General features: G+C 42.8%; 1 protein-coding gene across 2 annotated transcripts in view; it reads right to left on the bottom strand.

Moving 5' to 3' along the window:
* The window catches only part of FAM53A (family with sequence similarity 53 member A), a 68,854-nt gene extending 55,468 nt beyond the window's left edge, over positions 1-13,386 (bottom strand). For both annotated transcript variants that reach the window (XM_084286679.1, XM_084286680.1), the window contains exon 1: positions 13,336-13,386. The gene's annotated coding sequence lies outside the window, so the exon portion shown is untranslated. The remainder of the gene's footprint in view (positions 1-13,335) is intronic.
* Positions 13,387-13,612: the final 226 nt, after the last annotated feature.

Below are 13,612 nucleotides of genomic sequence, written 5' to 3'. Positions count from 1 at the left end.
ATTTGAATTTGCTATCAGCGTTAGCCCATGACCTCTCACCTCCCTGTGATGTGCAAGCCTGACTTTTTCCTCCTTCTCAGCACGACTGCAGAAAGCACGGACACAGTCCCATATAGTGCTGAGGAACAGGAAGCCTGCTCCACTGAGGCTTTTACACATGAACTCCAAGCCCTTTGCTCCAGCTATAATTATGAAATAATGACTGTTAGCACATTCAGTTTAAGACCGTGCTAGCTCAAACTAGATATTATTGCCTGTTTAAGTAGTTCAAATCAAAACCTAGTGGGCAATCACCACTTAAAGAGCATTACTTTTACTTACAGTCTGTAACATTGCTGAAAGCTTCGAGCTCAGGTCTTAATTTCCCTCTCCACATAGTGTTTGTAGAAGAATCCTGTTTATTCTATTTAAAAAACAATGGATCATCAAGCATACAATGCACCTAGTAAGATACAAAACTGAGATTCACTACAATTAATTTATACAGTTTTAGTGCTTGAAGAAATACGCACACCAACTTAAATCCACCATGCTCCCACTAAAGCAAGTGATGGAGATTACACAAGACATAGAAGACTATTTCACTCTAAGGCTTGTGGAAAGTAGTAAGATGAACCAGCCCTACTACTGCAGAACTTGCTTCACTCTGATTAGAGAAAAGGCAGGGGAAAAAATAAAGGTAAGTAATAGTATCACCTACTTCTTTTAGTGATTACACTTAAAATGAGAAGAGTCACACAGGCATATGCTTTAAGAACAGGACTGAAGAACACATAGCACTGACCCCTAACTTGTATGGCAGCAACAGAGTTTGCTGCACACCCATGAAAGACCAAAATCAGTAGTAAGGTGTATTATCAGATATATTAGCAGACCCCATGGGCTTGGTGTTGAGGGATTATGCAGATCTCTCCCATACCCCCTGCTCCCAAAACAAACAGCTATTAAACCTCCTCCTACTTGCCTTCGGGTTCATTCTGAAGCATTTCAGACATCTGGTTCATTTGTTTAAAATAAAAAGCCCAACTAGTAAGTTTGTTTTTATGATCCCGAGTGTGAAATGTTCTTGCTGTAGGCCTCAGGCCAGGTGAAAAACATTTGTGCTGAGATGCTACTTCATGGCATTTCAGAGATCTAATGAGCTGTATAATCTGCGCACAGGGAAGTCTCCCTAACATTAGCCCGCATACAAGCATGGAAGTTAAAAACAAGGAACCTGCAGTAGTCCAAATATTTTCCAATAAATAGTACAGCTGGTGAATTAAAGATACTGCTAAATTTAGAACTCAAGTGCTTAGCAGTGTTCTGTAAATATCCACGCATCTCAGTGCTTACAACAACATGGAGTGCACTCTCCCCAGCCTCACCACTCGTAATATGGAGAATTAGGACAGGATTTCCCTCGCAGAGTGCTACACCCAGTTTAGGAAGGCTTCAGTCTTTGTCTCAAAATTACAACTCTCCAGAAGGTCATTTTTTAATTGCACAAAGTGAGCACAAGTACATGTGTATCCTTGTTTTAGCAGTTTGTGACAAATACACTGCATTTTCATGTAAACCCCAAAAGTCTAGGAGAAGAAAGCAAGTTACAGGTAGAGATAAGCAACAGCAAAGCCTTCTACAAGCTTGCACACAAGTTATAGCAGAAAACCTTAACTTTAACTTGCGTATCATCTATCTTGAAAGAGCACGGAAATGCACTGAGCAGACACGAGATATGCTGCAGAACAAAGCAAGTTCCCTTTCCTGGCACAAACTTGTTCTCCATCATGGCCATCTGTAATTTCTTACTCAAACTAATTCATCTGACAAGAGAGACACCACCTCAAGAGCTTCAGGAGGCAGCACACTGAAAGACCAGGTTTTGTAACACCCATCTTGCTTCCTCTTCCATTAGAGCTCAGAAAAACCCAACATAGTCCCTAGCTTTTAAACAGTCTGTAACACAGGTGTCAGACATCACATTACAGATACCAAAACTAAATGCTGGCTTGAAGTTGGCATTGCTGGTGCTGCTTACTGTGCTAAACTGCATTTCTTGCCTTGATTTGGTGGTTTTCTACTTCTGTTTTGCACATCCCTGTAAGTTTTTGAATACTGATGTCTCTGAGTAGGTCCATGCTATGTGTATATAGTGCTCTGCAACATGAGCCTTCAGGAACAGTCCACGAATGCTCAAAGCATGAGCAGACCATAAATTAAAGTTCACTATAGTCATGCGATGAAATAAAAAGAAGAAAACAGTACAGACATTGATATTGCATGCACTTTCAACGTTGAGTTCAGATGGTGCTTGACGTGTAATCACGGACATCGCTCCTGCCATGCTTATTAAGATATTCAATAAAACCAAATTCAGTTGAGCTATGCAGCTTGAGCTTTCCCAGTTCACCAGATCATTCCAAAAGCAAAGGAACTTTGTCCGTGCGTCCAGCTGTTCAGTGTGCAATTGAAGGCTGCAATCAGAAAATGCTGTTACAGGCTCAAAGACACAAATGAAGAGGTACCCAACTGCAGCAGGTACTTAGGAAATGCATTTGTAATAATTACTTGAATTGAGTTTCCTGTGACAAAGGAAGTTACACCATGTAAGAGAAGACAGCTATGCCAAGTCAGAGAAAAAAAAACAGTTGAAAATTAACACCCTTAGAACTTGAATTAGTTTTTTTTCTTTTGCTTTTTAATACTGAAAGACAGCCTGCTACTTGGTGGAAAATCTCAGGCTCTTCAGTGAGCACTACCTCACCACTATCAGCTGTTTAACAAATGAGTCACTCATTCTACAAGCAAGGTCTGCGCAGAGATTCATTTGCCAAAGTAGATTCTGTGAAGTCTCTAGGACTCCAAATCATGTTTACTCACTCAGTGCAGGGTACCAAGCCCAAACGCAAAACCATATTCCTGTATGGAAAGCTAGTGTACATAAGGTGCCAACCAGTACGTATAAATTATGGGTTGTACTTCACATAGTATAGGGCACAATAACTCAGTTTTATTTGTGCCAAAAAAAGCCAAGTAAGAAGTGAAAGTAGGGGAAGGGCCTTTTGTTCCAGCCTTCACTGATTAGGACATAAGTCTGGCAGCTTTAAATGGTGGCTGGTAAATCGCTTGACTAGCAAGTCAAGCACACATCCGCAGGCAGCACTGCGAGAGAGGACAGGAGCAGGAGTGTTTAGAAGGGAAATGTCCCCCTCTCACTTGGGCAATTAGGTTTAGTGATGACTGCGTTCCGACAAGATCAGCTTCTGGTAACCAAGTTGAAGGACAAAACAGTAAAGATTTTATCAGATGAAGTCAACAGCAAGAGAGATGCAAGCTTGTACTTTCAGTTCTTCACCTGAAAACTCTCAGCCGTTCAAATGAGGTCTTTCAATACTGATAAAAGTGTGCTTTTATCTAAAAACACTTTAAAATAAGCCTCTGAAATTACATCTGAGATCCTGGCATCTTCACTCCAGCAAAGGTTAAACATGCCATAGTCTCTATAAGGCAGTAAAACGTTTTCTGCTGAAGTTCTCAAATGCCAAACCACTGAGATAGAGCAAAGTCAACCGCTGAGCACCTGGACCCAAAGAGTATGTCAGTGATAAACAAGCTTTTGACAGCTGCAGCTTATTCTGCAGGTGCAGGAAGCATTTACTTCAGTTTGTTCAGTTTAACAGTTAGTTCAGAATTTACAAATGGGTTTGGTTTTTATCTGATCCTGCTCGATTGAGAAACGGGGAGGAGGGAAGAAAAGACCTCAGTCACCCCCAGCCTTCTCTCCCAAGTTATAAAATCCTGCTGGAAATTGTGCTCACGGGCAGTCAAGATCATTAGGGTCAAATATTGTTTGCAATTCAGTTCATTTGAAACCCAAGTGCTGCTTTGCAATTAATCCAGTTCACTTAATGTAGTTTTAATTCAATAAAGACTTTGTCAAACAAGGTATATTAAATTTAATCTCACTTCCATCTGAAGAATTATGCATGTCTTGCCACATCAGAAAACAGTGAAATTAATCATTTTTTGGTATATATGTGTATATTAAGGCTATCTGCAGTGCACCCTAGAAGACTATAAAGTTTAGACTGAATAAATGGTATTCTGCTGCTGAATACACTACAAGAAATTGAGCACCTACACTTAATACAGAAAAGCCTTACACAACCCAGTGTTACCCCACCTTGGGAGAAGCTTTCTGAACACATTTCCCACACAGCTCCCACTGTACCAACCTCAGTTGTAGTTTCCACAGCGAAACTTATCTAACAGCATCACCAACAGCAGGATGCATCCAGCTAAGTAAACTTGAAAAAAGCATCCTCCCAACAAAATCCAAGTATCTCAAGTACTAAGGAGCTTGGAGCAATTAATTCAGCTGGAGGTGTTAGAAGCAAGCAAGTAAATCCCACGCTGGCAGCTAACCTGAGGACAGGAACAGGGATATTGCTTGCTGTGAGTGCACAAATGCTGCATGTAAGCACGGTGTTATTCCCCATTTTACACACACCCCCATTCCCAGCACAACACCACCTTTTTGAGGGAATATTTCTCAGTTCTACTACTCCACAGCAAAAAAAAAAAGTTTGGGGATAACAGCACAGAGCTGTTTCTATATTAGCAGTTTGAGGAGGTAATGTAGTGATTTTATTTTAAGCTACTGTTATGCAAATAAACAAACAAAATACCCTTATTTTTAAACATAAAGACTACATATTATTTAATCAAAATACAAATATTTATTAACTACCTAAGCTATATTTAATAAACATTTCACCATTCAAACTGCGTTCAGCCCTGAACTCCAAGAGATGTTGCTTTACTTCTGGCAGCACACTGGGGGTTAGAAGTGATCACTGAAGTGGTCTTAGCTAGTATTGTACACACAAACATGAAACATTTTTTGAGAATAATTACCAGGTTTTTTAAGCCCCCTCTAAATTTAAGACTGTAGCATAATCTAAGGAGACAGACATCCATCCTTGGAGCATACAATGGTAAAAAAACAAGAAATAACTACACCTTGTAATCAAATACATCAAAATTTTAATTGTACTTGACTATATCCGGGTGATGAGGACAAACTGCTGCACATGTAGAGACCATAAACAGTGCAACGATTAGGGCAAAGCTGATGAAGTAGCTGGAAACAGGGATGCAGATTACTTCAAAGGTTTACAGAGACTGGAAGAACAATGAGAAGTACTTCCAGAGCTGTGTCAAACAACCCTAACAGAGACAAGACTCACAGAAGCCCTCCTCTATGAAGTACAAGATTCCCTATGTCAATCAGGTTAGGATTTAACAAGGCAGGAGAGATGTCATGAGAGCTAAGATTTTAAAAAGAGAGAAAGTTACCCCCACAGAGAAGTCAGCAAATGCTTAATCCAAGAAAAGTACCTTAAAAAGTTAGACCCAAGTAGTGGGGCTTATTCTTCAATGCCTAGCTTGTGATGCAAGAGGAATTCAGCTAAATAATGGGAAGCTTAAAACAACCGTAACTACAGATGACTTCAGAGCAACTCTACAATACCTGGAATTATTTGCAAGATACCAGAATTAGGCTGGTATGTGGTAGATTTGGGCCCACACAGCAACAGATCACTTTTTAAAAAAAATAAAAATTTGGACATCAGTTTCAGAAGCTTCCTTTCATCCCAGTTGTGCCTTCAAAATAAAGTTAAATTCATGTGACTGGTCTCCAGCCCCCTGGATTTCAGCAGATCCCCAGGGGAAGGGGTGCAGGGAACCTGATATAAGTGCTGTGACATCCCTGTATTGGGGCTTAGTTGAACACTTCAGTTCTTTGAGTTCTGATGCTGGCAAGCAAGTAAAGGCTTTACAGTGAGAGCAGCCTTGCTGGATAGCCATGCTCAGAGAGCACTTACCAGTGGTGCATGGGGGAACACATCAAGCAGGAGACCAAGTCACTGATTTCACTGCCAGCAACAAATGAGAAAGAGTGGGCTTGGGACAACAGGAGAAGGGTAGGAAGAACCACAAGGCAATTACAATTCTGCACAACTGACACATTGGGAAGCTGTTGTGGAAGGTATCAGGTACAATTATGGAAGATATGTTCAGGCAGCATTACCCAACTAACCAAGCAAACAGTAAGGTGAGTTCCTCATAAGGAAGCTGTTGGCTATGCTGGATCAACAAGCTGACCTTGAAAGCATGTTGGGCTGCTGCAATGAAGTCTAATGCATGGTAATGCATCAACAAGCATGCCAGCTGCAGGGCCTATGAAAGTCTTTTTACTCCACTCAGCAGAGGGAAGCCTCAGCTGGAGCACAAAATTGGGCTTTGAGCACCACACTTGAAGACCAGTGTGAGCTAACTTGGGTGCTTAGAAAAGAACAAGAGTAATTAGAGCTGAAAACAACGTGGCCTCTTGGGAAGCCAGCCTTACTTAGGTCAACAGCATCACAAGGCAAAGACACAAAGACAAAACACAAGAAAACAGGAACACAACAAAAAACAGTTCAAATATTTTTAAAAAATTACTACAGAGAAAATAATAGCTGTCCCTCATGCCCAGGGTATTAGGCAATAAGCTTGAGCTGCAGTGACAGAGATGCCTAGTTCCATATTCAAAAGGAGATTTAATGCCAAGGACAGCAAAATGCTGAATTGGAGAGAAACTTGAGCTCAACTTCTCTTCTGAATCACATTAGATGCATAATACTGTCACAGGGCAGTAGGCTCACAACCAGCCCACATCCTTTTCAGCCCTTTTTAGGGCTGCATCAATTTCAAGCTACAATACTGTCTTTGCTCATCATCCAACAGATGGGGTTTATTTTGAATGGGCTAGAAGTCAGCCTTGATTTTTCAAACAGATTCCATTAGACATTTCTAACTTACCATTTGCTTGCCTAGGTGAAGTTCAGCGTACAACAGAAGAGTCACACCTGCCTTATACCTTCCTCATGCAGAAATAAATCAAGTCTAGTTATCTCCCACAGCAGTATGAGAATTTCATCAACATTATAGTATCCTGTTGGTATTTTCTGCTCTGGCCAACAGAATCCAAAATCAGATGTCTCCAGGACAATGTGTACTTACCCTGCTGACAACCTAGAACTAGCATTTTGGTGATGTACGAGCTTCCATTGATGTGGTGTCACAAGGCATCCTCACAGAGCACACGCACACACCTTCCACTGCAGCTGTAGCCTCAGGCCTGGTTGCAGCTTCCTGCCTATGGAAAGTGCTGCATGCAAACCAAGCACTCCAAAATAAAAACAGATCCAAAATCCTGCAGACATGGAGCTGATGCAGGGAACATTAGTTACAGCCAGTCAGAGGAAGTCTGTGCCTGTAATAAGTTACACGCTCACGTTTCAACTGCAAAAAAATCAAAGCTGTGAAGCTGGAAAAAGATGAAACTGGGGAAAAAAAATGAACCAAGTGCTCAAGCACAAACAAGACACCTAGGAAGCACACACACAAAATACCATGTTTTTTTCTTCTCTGTAATCGTTCCAGTGTACAAATAGTTCTCCAGGTACTAGTCTGATTTGCTTAAATGCCATTTTTCTGAACAGATTTTTGTGAAACATGAGAGCAGCAACGGTCCACCTTGCCCTCCCAAGAGTTCAGAAATTTCTTATTCAAGTACTGGAGCAGACAGCCCTGGTCAGGATGTAGTGCTAATAGAAGATGCAAGGACACATAGCTAAGCTGAAGTGGACTACCACACATACTGAGAAGTGAGCAGCCTAACCTTAAAATTCACAGCAGTATCTTCTAACCAGCTCTGCCTTTCAACAGCCCCTTAGAGCAAGCCCCAGCACTTCAGTTTAGCACCCCTCAAGATACCAACATGTATCAAATTCATCAAGATTCACTTCAAACCCCTTTTCAAAAAATGCAAAGATCAAGTTTTGGGTACCCACGCTCTTTCCCCTCCCCACTTGAAGAGATATATGCCATGTTTTAGCCAATGAGGGCAGTAGTTATTCAATGTTTTTGTTACTCCTCTCTCCTCACTAAATATCGTATCAAATTATGCTGTGGAGCACAGCAGCAGTCTTAGAGCATGCTTACACATCACTATACTCAATTCCAAACTGGACAATGAATGATCATTTGCCACTAGTATCAGCCTGGGATAAGCAAAAAGGTTACTGCTTCATTTAAAAAAAAAATAGGATTTTAAGATTCTAAATGTCAGTTTATCAAAAAAACTACAGGCATACACATCAATCCCAGGTACCTAAGTACATCCCTTCAAAACAAACCACACCCTCAAACAGCACACAGAACAGATGTCTCCTACGTTATGACAGCAAAGCTGCTTCATGCCATGATGTGAAAATCACCTGCAGCCTCAGTGGCTGTCTTTGTGTTGACTAAGGAACACCAAGCTGCCAGAGCCAGCACCCTGCAGATCCAGAGCCATCCGGCCTCAAGCACATTTCCACAACTCCGGGTTTGAATCATGTTCTGCATCGTACCACAGACCCCAAGCAAATAAACCAGCCTTCTTCACATCCTGCACGTGACTTCTGGGCTCTAGGAGTTGATACTGCAACAGGGTTTGATCGAGAAATGACATATGGGCTTTTTGCTTCTTCCTTAAATACGTGAAGTTCTCATCCCTCTAAAAACAAAATAGGTCAAATCAACAGAAACCTCAAAGAAAGACAAGTGCATTTGTCAGTGGGAAAATGGGGAGTGAAAGAAAGCAGCGGCCTTTAAAAGAATTTGCCCTTTATCCAAACTTTGATGGGTAGAATAAAGAACCCAAACATCACAAAGTATCCACTAGTAACCATACAAAATGTGAGCAAGATAAGAACACTTTACTACTATGAAATCTAAAGCCACAATTAAGGCAAAAAGTAATATATGCACAGAGTACTGAAATCAAGGATTTAGTTCCATTTACCTCAACATAAGCTGCACGGAGAAAAGTTAAACATGCTGTAATAATAATTTGAACTGCTCAATTAAGTTAAAAAACACATTTACCATACAAATTAAAAAAACCTCCCAAACCCCTCAAAGGCATTAAAGCTGTTCAGTGTTATTTGAGATGCAAATTACAGACCTGAAGTTAATATAACACCAACAGAAGTTCCTATTATTCCTACTCATGGCTCAAGGGGAGGTGACAGTAGAAAGGAGCCACAGCCTTGTTGTACAAGGTCTCCTTAGGACGGTAGAGGAGCTAGTTTTTAAAGATAACTCACTTTAGCTTTTACATAGAAATTGCCAAATTACAACTTATCTTTCGTAAACCTGTAAGTCTTAAATGCATTAAGAAATGCAAGACAACTCCCTGGGCCAGCTGGGGGCTATTAAGGAGAAACAAGGATTATTCAGGAAAAAAATGAATTCAGATTCTGCCTTCCTGCATCGCAGATCTCAGCACAGAAGTAAAGGTATAGACAGTGCTGCTGCAGTTATTTCATCAACCCTTTCCTGTAGCAGCTGGGTTCCAATTTTAAAGCTCAGCAAATGCAGGAACAGCTTTCTTCCATCTCAGATGCCTTTCCCACAACGACACACGTTTCTGCCTATACAGAGACAGTTTTGCAAATGACACTTCTAATGACAGCTCCAGGCAAAATACTGTTTGATTTCACACTCCTAGCTCCATCTGCAGACACACCTACACATGCTGAAGGGCAATTACCATCGCTGGCACCGGGCGAGGGTCTCTGAGCGCCTCCAGAGCTCTAGGCCTGCAATCTGATGCACCACTGCAAGTATTCTTCCCTGCACTTAAATACAAGAGGTTAATTTTCATGGGAACTTCAATCAGTGCTGTCATACCAAATTCAGAGCAACGATGCTAGCATTAGGTAATCAGAACCCTTGATCTTACCGCTAGCATCAACAAGCGTAGCGTTAAATGATGGCCTGCATTTCAATAAAATATAACCAAGTACAAACAGCAGAAAGCCAATTATATATTTTTTATGTAATTCGGTACTTTTTCTTTATATAAAGTAACTTGAAGACTTTATGCATTCTAAAGCATGATCTTCAACCGTTTGCATAAAGAAATATTGCTGTCAGTAAACCAACGGCCGTAACCCAGATCACACATGCAGCAACAACCTGGCCTACTACCTCACCCCAGCCTGTCAATTAGCAGAAGCAGGGCCTTCAGAAGGCATCTCTGCCCACTACAATGCATTAAGTCACGAGTTTCTTGCCAGCTTGTCGATGACATCATTTTCCCAAAATGACTGAAACACAAAAAACAGCACACGTAGTAAAATAAAAAAGGCAATATTAAAGAGATGACAGTTAGCTTGATTTTAGATTTTTCTATGCTTGCAGAGTAGTGCACTACCCAGCCATATCACAGAAAAAAATGTAAAATAGGTCTAGAGTTAAAAACATAGCCCCCACCTCCCTTTTGAGAGCAACTGAAACTCCTTAAAGAAGGCCATTTTCTGGAAAATTGACTGGTTTTATACAGACTGCCTCACTGGGTTGCAGTATTTCACTGATGGCACAGATCTCGTTAGCCACATCTAAAGTGACGTTGTCAATGGCCATCTCTCAGGCATGCAGTCGATCGATTCAAACAACTTACCTGCCAGGAAGCCATCAGGCAGTACACTACACTGACTCCAGGTAGCTGATTTCCTAGCCTTGAATTTCCTCCCCGCAATTAACGAGAAGGCTACCTACCATTCACTCATTCAGGAGTGTTCCTAAAGCCCTCACAGCTTTGGGGTTGCCACCTCCCAGTAAGCTTTTATTCTAGGTTATATGAATAACAGGAGTTGCAGCTATCCCTATAGCAAACAGGAATTTAAGTCTTCTACCGAAATATGAACTTAAATGTAATTTTTTAAGTTTCTGTAGGTTGTACAAGACTAAAGACTAGGTCCTATGAGCATTTTAGCTCCAAGATAATTCTTACATTAACTAGAGATCTCAAGAATGTAATCTAAAAATAGCCCAACGAGTTTATTTTACAGAAATAAAGTTTCAAACAAGCAAAGACTTTTCCTAAGAAAAGCTCAACTTGTATGCTTGCAGACAAGAAGGAAACTCACTATTGCCAGGAGGCAAAACTGCTGTGTATATTACCACCTCCAAACTATGCAAGAAGAAATGAAAACCACAACATAAATACTAATACTTTCCCTTAAAGGTTTAATAAGGCTTCTTACTGCTATTTAAGAAGGCTCAAAGCAAAACCAGAAAGGACAAATTCTTAAAACAAAAACTCAGAGCCAGTAACTAAAAAGTGTAGGGGCAAAAAAAAAAGAATCATGTTTGGAAAGTTTTAAGTACACATGTTTCTAAAGGGAATAATCTATCAAACCACAGGAGGTGACTAGAACTGCCATCATCACTGCTAGCACAAAGGAATGTAGACTGGGGGGAGGCAATAGAGGAAGGGGGAGAAAGAAGAGGGAAGGGAAAAAGGGCAAGGAACTAAAAGAGGGAGCTACAATAATGGTTACCAGACTCCCAAGGAATTCCTATAGGAAAAGAATAAATCCTACACAGAGAAATAAAACCACCCAAAATAAAACAGCTAATGCAATATATTGAAAGATCCCTCAATAAAGTTAGGCTTTCAGTTTATTTGCCCACCACATTTTCATAAATTTAGTTTTATGCCATACTCTAAGCCTCCAAAAGCTAACTCAAATGTTGCAAATACAAACAGTTCTTCTTCCAGCCTCCTCCTCCTTCCCAATCACAGCAGCCTGCACAACACAGCTTTCAAGAGGAAATAGGGAAGTTTAACTACTCCAAATGTAAAATATCCCCATGTAGTGATTTAATCAGCTTTAATTCTTCCACTTAAGAGACAATAACTAGGGGTTACACACTGGCAGGTACAGGCCCTAGAGGACAGACAGATTGCCCCAGCACAAGATATCCTCTCAGGATATCATTGGGGGATCCTGCATATCAGTATTTTAAGTTTGTCTAACAGCCAGCTTGCAGTTCTATGCGATGAAGAGCAGTTACTAACACAAATAAGAGAAGATTAAAAATATTGGACTGAGAGCATTTCCCAGAAATTCAGCATAAATGGGTAGCAAAGTGATTTTTTTAGTTAGGAATTCAATGCTAACCATATGGAAACCACCTCACACAAAACTACCTGGGACGTGTTTTAGATCCCTATACATACCAACCTCCTGCCTCCCTGGAGATGTCTGCCAGGCGTTCTCAGCAGTCCCATAACTGTACAGACACAATCTCTCCTGCCCTGATTATGAGCACTGCACCTCCAATAACAGCAGATCTCAAGTCACGCACCGCGATAGGAAAGTTCTTTTTTTTTTTTTTTTTGCCTTTCAGGAAACGCTGCCCTCCAGATTTCATAACCCTGTCTCGAAGCGCGCAGCCTATTCACAATTAAAACCCACAGAAGAAATATTTCAGCTTGCCACAACATACAGAAACTTCCTGCTCCTTGCCAAAAAAGCCTGCGATGGAAACATTTCTCTAGCAGCCCGCATCGGAGGCAAGGCGAGGGCTGCAATAACTGTTCTAATTTTAATGTAAGCACAGCGGACCAGAAAATAGACGTGACCAGCTGGCTCAGCTCATCCCCGGGCCTTGGTGTTGGAAGTCGGTGCCTTATCGGGGCTGATTTGGGTTTGTGAAAGGACCCCAAAAGTTGGGGTGCTGTCACCCAGAGGGGTTTCGGTGGGGGCTGCCTTTAGGGTGCGTGGTTTGCCTGCAGGGAAAAGGGCTCAGCCTCAAGAGCCCTGCCACAAGGGCGATGCTAAGGGGTGCCGGGGGTCACCTGCACCACCCAGCCCCTCTGCTTTTTGGGGGATCTCCCCCCATAAAAGCCCTAATTTCCCCCAAATCGGGTAAATCCAGGCCTCCTTGCGGGCCGTGCAGGCAACGGGGCCGTTGCTGGAGCCCAACTGCCCGAACAAAGCCGCGCTGCTGCCCGGGCAAGAGCTGGCATGGCACAAAGCGGCGATTTAGCGGCAGATCTCAGGAATTAGTTTATTTTTTTAAAATCTTCGAGGCATCGTGGCGCTGGGGTGGGGTGGGGGGGGGGGGTACCCGTGATGGTTGGGGTGCGGGGACACCCGGGGGGGGTCCGCACCCCCACCACGAAGAAGCCCTGCACATCCACATTATCCCTATTAAATAATTTGTTAATTATTTTATTTATTTCTTTTTAATTTTGGGCTTTTCTACCCCCCTCCCCCCCCCCCAACACCATGAAGCAGCCGAGGCCTCGCCACCCGGCCCCCTTCCCCACCAAGCTCCAGGCAGCCCCCAGCCCTAACCCCAACGGCCGTTAACAGCCGGCTGCGACTGTTAACGGTCACCAAGGGCTGCACCCCCGGGGCCCCCCCCCCGCACCCCGCTCCGGTTCCCCCCTGCAGCCGGTACCTGCGCCCGACCGCGCCGCCTCCCCTCCGCCTCTGGCCCGAGCTCCTCAATGGCAATTGAACAAAACACAGCTGGCCCCGCCCCCTCCCGCCGCCCGCCCGCTCCCATTGGTTGCCGCGCCCGCCCGCGGACCTTTCACCCGCCCTGCCATAGGGCGGCGAGGCGCGGCGGCCCCGCCCACACAGGGGCCGCGCTGTGGAGCGAGGCGGGGAGTGCGCACGCGGACTACAGCCCCCAGGAGGCGTTGCGGCGGCGCGGTTCCCTTCCCTCATTGGCT

This window comes from Netta rufina, assembly GCF_964035555.1.
Source record: "Netta rufina genome assembly, chromosome: 4".
Classification (NCBI taxonomy): Eukaryota; Metazoa; Chordata; class Aves; order Anseriformes; family Anatidae; genus Netta; species Netta rufina.
Note: the sequence above shows the minus strand (reverse complement) of the source record. Positions and strands in the feature narration are given on the sequence as shown.